At 55.7% G+C, this 15,446-nt stretch overlaps 1 protein-coding gene and 1 pseudogene across 3 annotated transcripts in view; one reads left to right on the top strand and one right to left on the bottom strand.

Moving 5' to 3' along the window:
- Nucleotides 1-15,409, bottom strand: part of LOC116624946 — a 20,399-nt pseudogene extending 4,990 nt beyond the window's left edge.
- Nucleotides 1-15,446, top strand: part of KCNH1 (potassium voltage-gated channel subfamily H member 1) — a 355,938-nt gene that overhangs the window by 333,019 nt on the left and 7,473 nt on the right. The window lies entirely within an intron of this gene.

Below are 15,446 nucleotides of genomic sequence, written 5' to 3'. Positions count from 1 at the left end.
TTCTGTTCTGTTCTGGCCGTCTCCCTTTTAGGGCCTCTGTCCCCCTCAGATGTTTGGGTCCCCCGGAACAGAGCAGGCATCCTCAGGTCCACTCCCCCGGCTCCCTGCAGACCCCACGGCCCTTTTCTTGCTCACTTGCTCCCCTGCGATCTCCCACAGCCTTTGGGGGTCAGAACAGACAGGTGGGACCCGTTTGCCGCATTTACGCTCCCCCTGCCTCCTCTCCCCCGAGAAAGCCAGGGGGCGCTGCAGCGTCCCTGCTTCAAGTCTGTGGGCCGAGTATAGGCGTGCGATGGAAGGACAAATGGCTCAGACATTCAGCTTCCCGGGCAGCTCAAACACCAGATGCTCAGAAACCCAAGGCCAGACTCTGCAGCCCAACCGATCAGCCTTCCTTTGTTGTCCTGGACTCAGGACCGACTCCGGCCATCTGTATACTGAAGGAAGGAGAGAGATACAATCCAGAAGCCATCTCTCTGGGGGCCGTGAGCGCCGATGGGATCATGTGAAAGAATTACAGAGTAATTCTTACGGAGTTTGATATGCACCCCAACCCCCCAGAGACTGCTTCAGCTGCTTCCTGACGAGGAAGATGTCACCCTCTCAGATGCGCTGATGTGGTTGACTCTGCCTGGCCTGGCGGCTGGGGAGGCGGGGGGATAGGACTTGGAGACAAGAAGAGGGTTCTTGGCCTTTGGCAGATTGCACGGCCAGGTCCCCGAGCCCAGCAGAGATCAAGGGCCAGAAGGAGGGCACAGTCCCTGCCTCTGTGGGGGAGAGTGGCAGCAAAGGGTGTGTGCCGTCTGCTTGGTCAGGCTGGGATTTGACGTGACGGTGCAGCTGGGGAGGCACGTTCTTGCCCCTGCTCCCTAGGAGTGAGGAGCCGTCTGGGATTGAAAAAACACATCCCATGTCTGCACTTGGTCAAAGGGGTTGCAACAGAGGTGGGTGAACACCCCTGAGGGCTGAATTGACCTCTCAGCCCCCAGGCCTGGAGCAGAGAGAGTCGCCCAGACTCAGGAGGCAGAACTGGGTCTGGGCGACTGACATTGGTCAAACCTTCCCATCATCTCATTCATCCTTGGGGGTGCTCAGCGCCCATTCCCAGGATAAGCTCAGAGCCTGGTGCAAGTAGGTTCCGTGTTTCTACTGTTCTGTCTGCCAGGAAGGTCCTCTTGGCCCTCAGGTGCTCAGCCCTCTCCAGAGCCCTGGAGACCTTCCCAGGGCAGCTTCCTGAGCAGAGGAGCTTGAATCTCTCCCCTTCTCAAGGCCCCTTTGCTCTGGAATCTGCAGGGATCCCAGTCCCGGTGGCAGAACTTGAGTATCAGCCAACTTGGGCTCTGGTCACAGTTCTATAGACTCATTGACTAACATTCAACTCTGAGCCTGAGTCCTTCATCTTTGAAAGAGGGGTAATAATAGTTCCAATTTCATGGGCTTATGGTTGAGAGTTAAGAGAAGGCATGTAAACACTTAGCATTGGACCTGACTCAGTAGAGGGCTGTGAGTCACACAGGCCACAGCTGGACAGCGGATGAGTCATCCAAAGACGGGGTATTTGTAAGACAGACCTGGGTGAAAATCGGCCTCCTCCTCCCCTGCACAGGCCTTGTGCCTACTGTTTTCTGGAAGCTTTAGGAACAACAGATCCACTGAATGATGGGAATAGACTGAGCAGAGAGGAGGAAGGAAGCCCCCCGTCAGTTCCCAAGGAGAAGTCCTTGTAGCCAAGAGAACCAAGAGAAAGTCAAGGCCCTGACTGGAGCCCTCACAGGCTCCAGAGAGAGAAGCTAAGGTGCTAGGGACCCCGGCAAAGGTAACATTAGCCAGGACCCTCACCCAGCCCCCGCAGATGTCCTGTGGTGAATAAAACAGGGGCTGTGGACCCCAGGTGGGGGTTCAATCCTCTCCTTCTCATGCACTGCTACGTTTCCACTTAAACTTTCTCCCCTCGGTTCCTCCCCGCGGCTGCAGGGAGGGGCCCGGTCAGGAAAACAGAAATTGAAACCACACTAATTTTTAAGAGATTTAAATCAGGGAATTGGTGTCGGAAGGCTGAAAGAGGGAAAAGCAGATGTTGAGGATGCCCAGAGATTGGGAACCAGAAGCAGCAGTGACACTCCCATGGATGGGAGCATAAGAGAGTGGCATTATCACAACCAAGGGGCCAGGGGAGGGCCCCCCTTTCCGGGAAGGGTGCCCCAGGGCGCTGCTAGTGTTCAGACCTCCAAGAGGGCCGCTGCGTATCTGGTGCCGGGTCATCTGAGGAGACACCCCAGGGTGTCTTGTCCCCAGCTCTGGGGACAGGGCCTGTCTTGGGGGCGCCCAGGGGGTGAGGAGCGCTGTGGAGCTGTGTTCCGACAGCCCCGTGCACAGCGGGGCTGCGGGTGCCCCAGGGGAGCAGGGCAAGGCTTGCTCAGGAGCGCCGAAAGGAAAGAAGCTGCCGGAGGGTGGGCCTGAAGCTGACCGCTGCTGGCACCGTTAACTACAGGAGCCCAAGTCAGGGAGGAAGGCTCTTCTGCCCTCCCCTGCCATTCAGTCCTGCCAGGGCCTGTCATGGGCAGAAGCTAACTAGAAGCCGGCTGCCCAGGGAGTCGGGGAGACGTGGGTGGCCGGCTCTCAGTTCCAGCGTCTTCAAGCAGAGCACGGAGGGTGGATTGATCGGCAGCACGTAAATAACTGTGCACACGCGCGCACACACACACATGGACACACACACACACACACACACACATACACACACACCGTGGGGTGCACGGTCCATTTTAGCCTCATGGCATTCCTCTAGAGATTCTAGTAAAGGCTATTATTCCTAAGTTACGAAGACAAAACCGAAGACCAGAGAAGTTCATGGATTTACCCAAGTCAGACAGTCAATCACCAAACACGCACGGGGTGTCTACTGTGCCAGGCGTTGGTCTAGCTCTGGGGGCCCAGCAGTGAGCCAGAGCCTATCTCAGCAAGGACACGGGTCTTGTAGCTGGGGGAGTGGGGACAGGGAAGTGGGGAGACCATCAGCGCACGCTTGGAGACAGGTAAACCAGTAATAATCTCCAGTACGGAAAACAAGTGCTGAACAGTGTGAGCGCCTCAGGCGGCATGGGGGACCGGGGTTAGGAAAGGTCCAGGCCCCGGGGGACAGGAATGTCAGCAGCTGAATACCGAGAACCCACGCACATGGCCAGTGGCCATTCTGAGTCACCCTCCCATCTGCCACCTGGGAGCCGTGTTCCCCGGGGTGGAAAAGCTCTTCATCAAAGCACATGGTGCAGAGCAGAGAGGCTGCGGGCATGTCCGAGCGGCTGCTGTGGGAAGGCCAGGCAAGGGGAGCACGGGGCCCGAGCCTTCAGCTCTGCAACCAGGACTTGGCCTGTCCGGGTGGAAGAGCGGTGGCCCCGTCCGTGGCCCCGTCCGTGGCCCCGTCCACGGCTGAGGAAGGGGCGGTGGCACCCAGTCCCGCCTCAGCACGGCAGAGAGCCTGGCTGCTTAGGATTGGGAGCGCACGATAGAGGCACACACTGGGTAAGGGGCCCCCGGCACCCCCCAACTCTTCCTCATTCCGGGGCTCCTTCTGTAAAATGCAGCAGTCTCAGATCAGCTCAGGCCAGGAACGTCATTGGGCCATCAGTTCCCAAGGGGAAGGCTCTTTCAGCTTTCTTTACACGTGGACCCACCACCTCACATACCTCGTACCTCCGTCTGTCTTCAGTAGACACTGCATAAAGACCTTGTGAACGGCTGATCAGAGCTGCTTCCTGGTGGCATGAGGTTTTGGGGAGAGTGTCCTCTCTCCCTGTGGCAGAGCATGAGGCTTAGGGCCACGGCGAGGAATTCAGGGTAGGTCTCAGGAAAGAAGGACTGAGCATGGAGAGCCTCAGTCTGCTCTCCTGACAGGGAGGGGGCTGCTGCCCAATGCCAGGGCGGATTCACTGGGTCTGTCTGGTGTCAGAGGAGTGGGCCCCTTCCCAGCTCTGGGATCTAGGGTGCCTACAGCGGGAGACCCCAGCTGAGTTCCTCCCCAGCGCGGAGACAGGCTGTGGCTTTGCTCCCCAGCTGCACGCGTCCGGCGGGCGGAGGGCTCAGACAGTGCAGACATACATACCTGGGGCCCAGGCAGAGCTATTTTTGTCTTCAGATGCACTGCCTCAAGGCCTCTGCCCCGGGTGGGGCTCAGGACCGGGTAGGGGGACAGCGATGGCTGGTGCCCAGGAGGGGAATGCAGAGCCAGAGGGGGCTGGTGAAGCCGCTGAGGGGCTATGTGTGTGCAGCTGCTCCCCTGGCACTGAGCGGGGGCATCTTGCCTCCTGAGTGTGGGCACGGGCATGTCCTCTAAACACAAGTGTGAATTATGTGCCTATGTGGCAATCTTGATGATGCATAGAAAGTTCCCCAGGTGATCCTGTCCCTCTCCCTGGCGGACCAGCACAGCTGGGGGAGGGAGGCAGGTGACTCCAGGCTTCTTCCCATAATGAAGGAGCCCTGAGTCACACAGCTGGGCCGTGAGCTTCAGGGTGGAGCTTTTGATGAGAAGTGGGAAGAGATTTAAAGTTCTCCAGTCTCCAAGAGGTGCCATTTAGGATTGGTCTCCCCAAGATTTCTTCTTTAATGATTTCTCCTGAGAACGGGCCTAGTGTGCCCCTTCCCCAGGTGATCAAGGGGACCAGAGGGACCAGAGTGGGGCCCCCTGGAGGAGGAGGCACGGACAGGCAGTCTGGTTTACAGATGGTTCTATCGGCTTCCTAGGGTGGGAGACAGCATGTAGGAACAGGCAGCGTGTGTCGCCCGGCAATGCCCCTTAAGGCTGCAGATGCTCCTCGGGAGCCTGGCACAACCCCAGGCTGAGGTTTGGGATTTTCAGACCCCATCCATTTCTCTTCTGCCATGAGCCGGCGTGCGTGTCCAGAAGCAGGCCGTGTTGCAGCTCCTGTGGCCACTCTGCTTCCCCGGGCCACCCCTTCCACACCTGTCCCGAGCTACAATCACAGCCTTCCACCTGCCTCCCACCCTTCAGTTGCCCCCCCTCACCCTCCGTGCCTTGCGTGGATAGGAAGGCCGTGCTGGCAAACTCGAGCGATGCTCTCCTGCGGGAGACTCCTTGGGAATAACCGACGTAGCTGGTGTGTAGAGCAGCCTGCCTGGAACCAGCACCACCTGAGAGCCGAAGCGAGCGCGCTGGTTCCCAGCTTCACATGAGGACAGCAAGGCTCAGAGAGGCAAGCCGACTGGCTCGGCACCCCGCTCCCTGTGGCTGGGGTGCGGCTCACAGGTGGTTAGCTGGCTCTGGGGACGGCGCTGAAAGGGGATTCCGTGATGAGGTGGCCTCCTCTGCTGGTGGTGTTTGCAGAGACGGCTGCTTGAGCCCGCAGGTGAACGGGGGCCTCTTTCCTCCTTCTGGCCCAGATGTTACCACGCAGCCCAGGGCTGCTCGCAGCCATGCACCCCTCCTGCATGCAGCCCTGAGTCTCGGCCGTCAGTGTGGGGCCAGGCACGACCCTGGCCCTGGGGTACAATGCCCACACTTTAGCAAGGACAGGGAGACCTCTGCTGTGGCCCAAGAAAGCAGGGAAGCTACTGGGCCAGAGACCCCTCTGTGAAGTAGCACGGCATGGGCAAAGAATGGAAAAGACCCCGCACTCTCTCATGAGCCCCCATATTCCACAGGGAAGGAGATTAAGGCCCCAAAAGGAAAAGCTCAGGGAGCCAGTAACCTTCTCCCTTATCATTAAAGAGCCCTTCACCTTCACAGAGCCCTTCTCCAGACCTGCCAGGCACTCTTGATTGGGCATGGCTCTGCGGGGAATGCAGGATTCCTCCCACCGCCCCCCCCCCCCCCCCGTCCCTAGGTTGACATCACCCCAGCAGGGACAGGCGCACATGGGAGTGGCCCTCCAGATGAGCCCACACGCTTGGTTCAGGGCTGCTGGGCTGGCAGCTCGGGAGGAGGCGCGGGTACCTGGGCGCCCATCAGCGAGAACTGGCCCACGCTCTGAGATTCTCCCAGAGCGCCTCTCACCTCCGCCCATCCCGATGTGAGAGACTGCACTGTGTAGACAATGCTGATCCTAAGTCTGTAGTGTAGGTGTGACCTTCTCAAGGAGCGCGGAACCGGCGAGCTTCGCTGTGCCCGGAGAAGCAGTGAAGCCAGCATGAACTCCTGTGTTGGAGAGCTTCGAGAGTCAGCATCCTAAAACGGGGGTTTTAACAGCATGCCAGAAAATGACTTATTGGGACAAACCCTAGAATAATCCAAACAGTGAAACTGTTACAACCATTATTTTTCCCAAAACTAGACGATTGCATGAATCAAAGAGTTATTTGCTCTTGAGCTTGGTGCGTGGGATGGTACATCGGCGGGCTGCACTGGCCGGTGTCCCAGCGACCCCAACCGCGTGCCACCGACAGGGGGCCCCAGGTCAGGAAAGACGACAGTGATGTCGTCTTTAGGATCTCTCTAGGAATGCACAGGTTGTCAGGATTCACAGCTGTTTGTCCATTTTGGTAGAAAATGCCTATTTCTTTCTTTCTTTCTTTCTTTTTTTTTTTTTTGAATGCATCATTTTTTTAAATTAGTTTCAGAGGTAGAGTTTAGTGACTCATCAGTTGCATATAACACCCGGTGCTCATTACATCACGTGCCCTCCTTAATGCCCGTCACCCGGTCACCCCATCCCCCCACCCATCTCCCCTCCAGCAACCCTCAGTTTGTTTCCTATGATTAAGAGTCTCTTACGGTTTACCCCCCTCTCTGTTTCTTTCTTATTTTATTTTTCCTTCCCTTCTTCTATGTTCCTCTGTTTTGTTTCTTAAATTCCACATATGAGTGAAATCATATGGTATTTGTCTTTCTCTGACTGATTTAAAGGTTATTTGTCCCATGGAATAATGAGACCACGTAGTGTAAACACGATTTCACAAATCACAGTCAGAGCGTCCCCAGACAGAGGGAGGCCTTACCGAGGACATGTTGGTGGCTGAACGCTGGTCCACCTGTCTTGGCCCCTTGGTATCTCTGAGGAGAGAGGAAGGAGGTCACCAGCTCTACATCTTGGCCGCATTTCCTCCTGCCCCACTGGCAACTTGGCTCATGCTGGGGAAGGGCTGCGTGGGAAGAGAAGCTGCTCTGGCCAGGAGGAACGCGGAGCTTGAGGGGTCTACGAGACATGGACATAGCCATGCTCAGCGTGGGAAGTTTCGGGCTTAGGGCTGAACGAGTGAGAAAAGCAGGATTGTTTATAAACCTGGTGGGAGGGGCTTCTCACAAATGTCACTCACTGCATCACCACAACAAGGCTGGAAATAGGAGTAGATGAGACAACTTGGGGGCTTAGAAAGATCAAGAACCGCCCTCTGTGTCTGTGGCAGCACATAGCGGGGTGGTCATTTGCACTGGGTCTGGCCTGCACCTCTGCGAGCTCTCAGCTGCATGAAGTGCGCAGTGAAGCAGGAGGGCCCTGGGAGGACAGCCGGGGGAGCACAGAGAGCAAAGGGCTGTGCTCTGGGGAGGGCCACATGCAGGATGGGAAGAAGCAGTGGCAAGAAAGGAAACCTAGATGCCAAGGGCCACCGTAGCAAAGCACCACAAACTGGGGGGAGGCGGGGGGGGCGTGCTTAAGAAACAGCAATGTATTCTTCCTCAGTTCTGGAGGCCAGAAGCCTGAAATCAGGGTGCCTAGAGTGTCGGTTCCCGCTGGAGGCTCTGGGAGAGGCTCCATGCTTCTCTCCTAGCTTCTGGGTGCTGTCAGCAAACCTTGGCCTTTCTTGGCTTATAGCTGCATCGCTCCAGTACTTAACCTCCATGTTCACATGGCCTTTTGCTCTGTGCTTTGTGCCTTCTCTTTTCTGTCTCTTATAGAGACACTCATTATTGCATTTAAGGCCCGCCCTTAGGCAGTATGATCTCATCTCAGGATTCTTACCTTATTACATCAGCAAAGACCCTTACTCCAAATAAGGTCACATTCTGAGGTTCCGGATGGACATATCTTTTGGTGTCCATAGTTCGGTCCACTACACTGAGGGAGCACAAAGCGAGGAGAAGAGTGACAGAGACGGCCCCAGTGAAATGCCAGAGGCCAGCAGCTCCCATGCGACGGTGCCATCTCTTTCCTGAACAGAGCCAAGGGATGCATCTCTTTTACGGGGCAGCACTGACAAGGAAGCATCCTCATCCCTCCTGGCCTTGTATCATCCTCAAGACCGAGGAACAGGTGCATCTGTAGGAGTCTTTCATGCCCTAGGTTAGTTTGTCCGAAGAAGACCTTGCTGATCCACCTGCCCTTGGTGCAGGGGCCAAGAATGAATGAGATGATGCTCATCTTGATGGGATGTCATTAAGCAGTCTGGCAAGGTCGTTCTTACTTAATGCCAGAAGAAAGAGCAGGTGGTGAGCGGTGGTGGGAGGGGCCGGCCGAGAGCAGCACTCTGAGAGGCACCGTACCAGGCCACCTGAGAGCAGAGCATCTCTAGCCTCTAGATGCTTCTTGGAGAAGGTCCCCTGGGACTTCTGTGCATTCCTGCTTCTCCCTCCCAGTGCTGTGCCTCGAGGTCACTCATGGCTAGGAGGGTAACTGGTACCCTCAGAACCCACCAGGGAGGCACGATTTTTCCCATAACCCAAACACCCAGCCCCTGCTGCTTGTCCTGACCACTCAAAGTCTGGATTTCACCTTAAGTTATTCCTCCATCCTGAAGAATTGAAGGGCCACACAACCTAATGTACCTGAGGAGTCGTCCGCCCCCCTCCTTGAATGCTCTGGGAGCCTCAGCTTCTTGGCCAGATCTCTGTGCTTCATAGAACTGCCCTTGAATTCTTTAGAGAAGTTGCTGAAGGATGGGGAGTGAGAGAAACTAGTGGAGAGGGCAGGCTGGGCAGGCATAGGGGTTATCAACAGACACTGGGAAAAAAACGGTCCTTTTCCCTAAAATCCAGGGCGTTTTCTCTTAGCAGAATGGCTCAGAACTCGGGCCTGGGCAGGGACTCAGGTGGCCAGGCTTTGAGTCTCACCTCCACCATTTGTGTGCCCTTAGAGAGGCACTTACCTTTCTAGGCTCCGTTTCTTCATTTGGAAAATGAGGATAGTGAGGGGACCTGCTGCTGGGGCTGCTGTGAGGATGGCGTGAGAGAGCACACGTCAGACAGGGGACAGCAGGCGCCTGGCGCACGGACGTTCTCCCTCAGCGTCAGCGCCACCCACCGGGGCTGCTCCCGCAGACACATGTTTCTCCGTTGGCGACATTTCTGCCTTGGGTCATTGCCTGCGCTGTTCCCTGTCTGGATCCTTCCGCCCAAATTCCTTCCAGAATCTTCTCAAGGGCCGCCCCCACAGAGAAGGATCCAGCATACACTTCCGCAGCAACTATTCGACGCCAAACAGCCTTTTGAAGGGTTTCCCGAGACGGACCAAGCTACCCCTCACACGAGGCCCGTGACCTCGGTCATGTTACCTGCTCGTGCAGGTGAGGAAGCCGAGGCGCGGGGAACACGATCCCCAGGCTGGCTGGTTTCCGGAGCGTGTGCTCGTGCTGTCTGTCGCTGGCGCCGCCTCCACCCGCGCCCACCGTGCCCGCCACCCTGGGCCCCGCGCCCCGCGCCGGCTGCCGTCTGTGTCCCCGCTGCGCTCGCCCCCCTGTGTCCCCGCGAGCCGGCGGCCCCTGGACGAGGGCGGGCAGAGCTGGGCTCCGGCCCCTCTAGCTGCAGGTGCTCGCGGAGCACCGTCTGAGCTCCGTGAGGGACATCTGGGCCGGACGGGCCCCGGTCGGTCCTTCTGGAAGCCCTGACCCCTCCCTGGGTTGTCCACACGTGCATGCTGCCGTGGAGAGGGAAAAAGCAGCACTTGAGTCCATAATGAGCCATTCGGAGGGGGGGTTAAGAAGTGGCCTTTTCCAAAAGCAACACCCAGCCCACTGCCTTATCTAATCAGTCCATCTCCACTTGGTTTTTCCATGTTTTCAGTTTCGTAAATGGCCCCGTTTGTTAATCTTCATGTTTTATGCTCTGTCGTAAACCAGGCAGGGCTGCTGGCGGAGGGGGCTGCTGGGAGAGGAAGCGATGAGGAAGAGGCCACGTCACCAGGGCCTGCAGGGACAGGAGGCTGGGGACCTGCCTCCGCCCGTGCTGCTCTGCCCCCCAAGTGGCTTGGGTCTGTGCCAGCACAGGCCCGAGCTCCGGGAGGAGAAGAGGCCTGGCTCCCCCCGTCATGGAGCGGCCGTGTGTGTGTGTACCCCGCCGAGTGCCCTGCACGCTGTAAACGCTCCGTAAATGTTTGCTTGGCTTTGCGTCCTCCGTTCCAGACTGCAGACCTCTTTTTGTCGGATCAAGGGAAGGAGGAGCCCAAAGTGACGGCAGGGCCTATCAGGCCTCTTTCAGTCCTCCTCCAGGGACTAGGGGTTCATTGGGTCTCACTGAGGCCATCCCCCGAAGCCCCCCCTCCTCCCCGCCCCCGCTCAATCCCAGGCAGCACATAGGAGGGCCGAGCTGCAAGTGTGGGCTCAAGCAGAGGGGTGCACACGGGGCTGGGGTGGCGTGGGGCCACACTCCTGTGTGAGCATGGCTTGTACAAACGGAAGACAGCAGAGTGGCTGTGACCTCACTAGTCATCAGTCCAGGGATTCTGAGACCCCAGGCAGCAGATCTGGCTCAGCTTGTGTGCATCGGAATCACCTGGGAGCTTGTCGCCAATGCCGGTTTCTGACCCCTGCTGCAGGAAGGTCTCACTCGGTAGATGGAGCCTCTCCGGGAGGTTTGAATGACAGCCAGATTTGAGAACTGGTGATCTGGTCCAGCCAAGGAAGGACACGACTTACCCAAGGCCACACAGCAGCTGGTCAGTGACAGGGTTGGGACCACTCCAAGCCTGTGCTCTTCCTACTGCTTCTCCATGTTTGGGATTGGGGGCATGTGTCTGAATCTAATAAAAACCAAAATAAATTCCTTTTGGTTTATCTGTGGTTTTCTATGATTCATGCTCAGTCTCTGTTCATTTATGTAAACCACTGAGAGTTGACATTATGTATATATTTTTGCTTCCAACCTGAGCTCTTTGAAGCAACTGGGCTCCCACTCAGCTGCCCTCCCCTCACCCTCTATGCTGTCCAGACTCCAGGTGGTCCATTCCCTCCCCAGCCTTGTCTTTCCCTGACTTGTGAGGCTGGGACCCTCTTGCTCAGTGATGCTGAGGAGACTCCTGCCCCCCGCCTTGGTCTGGGTCTGGGGCTTGGAAAGGGCTCAGGCTTGAGAGGGGCTAGGCCCTCCGTGAATGGAACCCAGAAGAGCATCAAGGGTCCTGACTCACCTCAGACTCCAGGGGGATTGCTTTTTCAAACACACTCGAAGTAGCTACTCAGAAAGCCCTGTAGCTTGATGAGCCGGGTATCTGTTTGGTTCAGCTCAACAGCCATCTATCAAAGGCCTCCAGGGCTCAAGGCTGTTGCTCGGTGAGCCCCCAGAGGGATGCAGAGATGGATGAGTGAGGCACAATGGCCATCCTACCCTGGGGCCCCCTCTGTCTCCCCAGGCTGCAGTAAGTCATGAGCCGCTCCGCATTCTGCGGGGGCCTCCCGTGCCCCACACATCAGGCAAAGGAAAATATATGCCCCTCTGGGCCCGCAGGACTCCGGCTGGCCAGGAGCGATCCAGACTGATCCTGTCATTGGTGACTGGAACCAGGCCAGCCTGTCGCCAGGTTGTGGCCTTTCTGGCGGGTGATTAAGAGTCGCTTGTAACACTGTCTCCAGACTGACCCCTGGTGCTGTGGCCCCAGCTACCCGTCGCCAGTGGAAGGACAGGTGATGGCAAAGGCGAGAGTGCCAGCCCGCCCCCAAGTTCTGTTTTTACCTATAGCCGTGTGACTTCCATCTAACACAAAGCCTATTTTATAATAAGTGTTGAACGTCTCATGTAATTGATCGAGTACTATACTGAAAAGGAAATGCATGGTTGTGTGCGACAGAATGGGCCTATGTGGCTCAGTTGTCCACCCTGGTGATCACCTGGCTGACTGGGAGCTGGGGCTCACTGCCTCTGCCCGGCACCACGAGAGAGCATCGTACTGCATATTGCCGGCCCCAGCAAATGCATAATTCAAAGTATAGTTTCCAGTGAATGTGTATCCCCTGAGCACCATCGTAAGGTAGAAATATCGTAAAGGGGGGCCCATGAGTTCACTACTCTTCAAGAGCATATCTGTTGTGCATAGAGAAGTCCACTTGTAATCCCTCTTTCTCTCCATTAGACCACGAACATCCGAAACAGATTTGTCTGTGTGTGTTTGGGGGATGGCATCACATCATTCCTTTCACCCCAGCACGGGCTCACAAACAGGGAAATGGCCATAATTTATTCCCTGACATATTCAGTGATTCACTGACCATTGATTAAGCACTATATGTATCAGACATGATACCGAAGATGAAAAAAAAACAAACCAAAACCTGAATAAAGCATTGTGCCTGCCTTCAGAGAGCTTCCCCCTAAGGAAAAGACAAGCAAAATGCTGCTTTTCATGATGGTTGCAGTGATCTATGACAGGGCCAAGGGCTCCTAGCAGCAAGGATCTTTGACCCCGGGGGTGGGGAGAGTCAGGGAAGCTCGTTGGAGGACATGACTCCTAAGCTGAATCCTGAAGGTCATATAGGAGTCAGGGTGAAGGGATGGGCCAGGAGATGAGATGGCATGGAGCTTCAAGCGGGTGAACGGGGCTTTTCAGGACCTGAAATTGCTTGGTAGGATTGGAGCGTACCCAGGTGCCTGAGGGGTGGGAGGCAGGAGAGTTGATTACGCAGCTTCGTTCGTCCACTAGGGGGCGATGGAAACCCAGAATCCCGCACACTGCCGCTTGGCAGTGAGGGCAGAGAGAGGAGGCACCATTTAACTGGAACATGGCCTTCCCATCCATCAGGGCGATGCACAGATAGAGGGTGCCCCCTTCCCCCACATGAATATAATTTCAGTGTTTTCCAGAGGGGGTTTCTAGGGATCACTACCCTTTCAAAGGAAGGGGTCTAGGGGAAAGGATTTAAGAAATGCTACCTGCAATATTCTCCTCTTAGACATTCATAAAAGACACATTAACATAGTAAGGCTCTGAGAAGTCCTGAGTAAAGCATCCAATTTAACATTGCAGTGCGGCTTAAATTTATTTTATCTTGAAATTTCTTCCCCTCAAAATCCCCGTTAAAACCTCATGGAACACTTTGGAACAGCTGGATAGACTTGTTCCTCAGGCCTCCATTCAGCGCCTGGTCAGAGCAGACAGCACCCTGGGTTTGGGGCTTGGGCTCTTGCCTCTCCTTCCTAGAGTGCCACTGGATCAACTCCGAGCCCACGGACAGCTGTCGTGCCTGGCGCCGGCAGCACGGGCCTCATTGTCGGGAGTCACGTGGCCACCCCTGCCCCCTCAGATACGAAATACTTGGCTAAATGTGTGGTCATGGCTGCCTCAGAGACGAAGATTCCAAGACCGGCGTCTCCAAAAACACAGGTGAAGTTAGTAAGCAGAACCCCAGACCCCAGGACCACACGAGCTCTGTGTCTGCTGGGGGGTTGCTGGTCTTACTCATGGATTCTCAAAGGAGGGCTCGGGCATTTTTGCAGGGCAGGAAGCTCCTTCCTGGTTCATCCACCCATTGGGTGTTCAGGTGGGGCTGTCTCCAGCACACAGGATGGCTGACAGCAGCACTAGGAGGACACTTTGGGATAAGCCAAGAGACTTCGGCACAGAGCCAGACATCCCTGTCTCCTTCTACGGAGAGCCCCAGCCCATACGTGCTGATCTGCCCCATTGACGCAGCTACGACATCTGAAAACATTGCCTGGGTCAGGCTGGGCCCCCATCCCCTAGTCCAGGATCCATGGGGCCTTCGGTTGAAGAGCAGTGGCTGTCCCGCCCCTCACAAGCGTCCACCACGAATGCATATTAACGGCCTTTGTCAGTCTCCTGGTATACTTCACGTACAACCTCTTGGGATAAGTTCTGTGTTGCTTCCTCGGTGTCTAAAGAAGTACTGCCTTTTCTTTAGTCTTCGAACATCTCACGTCTCAAGCGCTGCCCTACCCGTTGATGTTGAGAGCGTTGCTGAGAGGACCGTGTGTGTTCCAAGCCAGTCCCTTCCTTTAGATCATTGATGATGACATCTGGGCTTCCTCTTTCTGGGCAGAAGGCATTCTCCCATTGATTCATTAGCTCGTGTGTGTCTTTTATGTACTCATTTATTCCACAAATATCTATTGACGGTCCTGCATGTACCTGGCACTTTCTAAATGCTGGAAATAGTAGACAAAACAGACAAACCTGCTTTCTTAGGGTAGATAATAATTTTTTTTAAGTAAAAGATACAACATGGCATGCAGGAAACCTTTCTAGGCCCTCAGGGAGCTTTCAGAAATACAGACATAAATAACTGGTGTCTTGTTTGGGAATGGTTGCTTCCAAAGAACAGAACCCCACTCTAACTCAAGTAAAAACAGGAGGGACGATACTGTTAAGAATCAGATGTCCTGCAGAACAAAGGGCAGGAAACGAGCAATCAGCTCAAGGCACCAACTCTTGGGTACGCGTACATTCTCATTCACTCTCTTTCCTCTTTCTCTTTTCTCATTCCCTTCTCTGTCCCACCTTCCTTCCTTACTCCCTTCTTCCCTCCTCCTCTCTCTATGAAGGGATGTGGCTAGGGGAGGAAACGAATGGCAGCTTTACTACAAGTGGACACAGAATAGAGAGGAATTAGGGCAGAGGAGAAGTGTGAGCACAGAAAAGGTGGTTGGTGTTGTGAGGCCGGAGGTAACTTAGAGCTCCATGGAATCAGGGAAGGCTTTCTGGAGGAGGTGCTATTTGAGCTGGGTCTTGGTGTTAGGGCTAGGCTTTTGGATGCCCGATGGAGAGCAGGGGCCACTCCCAGAGCAGAGCCCCTGGAGCAGAGGGAGGATGGGAGGTAGAAGCCTGCTAACTCAGAGCCCTGGGGGAGGGGCAGAAAGGATCCTGATCCTTCTACTTATCATCCCTCCATCGCTATGATGCCTTTAGTTGGGTTTCTCTTCTCCTGAGTCCCACAGCTCAGATCTGCGGCCTGGACTATAGAAGTAGATGGGGTATAGCGGAAGGGGACTAAGGGAGGCAGGCTTATTAAATCATTGCTGGGACGGGCAGGGCTGGGAGAAAGGCTGCCCAGTGCAGGCCAGAAAGTCATGCACTGGGACCCAAGTAGTGCGGTTTGAAGGTTTAACCAGGTGGCAAGGGGCACGGCAGCTGCCTCGCACCCATCTGTTAATGACCCAAGTGTCAAGTCAGCCAGCTGCAGGGGCTCGGATGGAGAAGGCAGATGACAGGTGTGAGCCTCCGATCTGCCAGCGATTTGCTGATTGCACCAAGCGACTCAGCGTGTGCCGGGTTCCTCTGCATTTCTTACCGACCATCTTGTCGGCCATCTGTGAGGACCTAATGAGGAGCGCC

This window comes from Phoca vitulina, unplaced genomic scaffold, assembly GCF_004348235.1.
Source record: "Phoca vitulina isolate PV1807 unplaced genomic scaffold, GSC_HSeal_1.0 scaffold71, whole genome shotgun sequence".
Lineage (NCBI taxonomy): Eukaryota > Metazoa > Chordata > Mammalia > Carnivora > Phocidae > Phoca > Phoca vitulina.
Note: the sequence above shows the minus strand (reverse complement) of the source record. Positions and strands in the feature narration are given on the sequence as shown.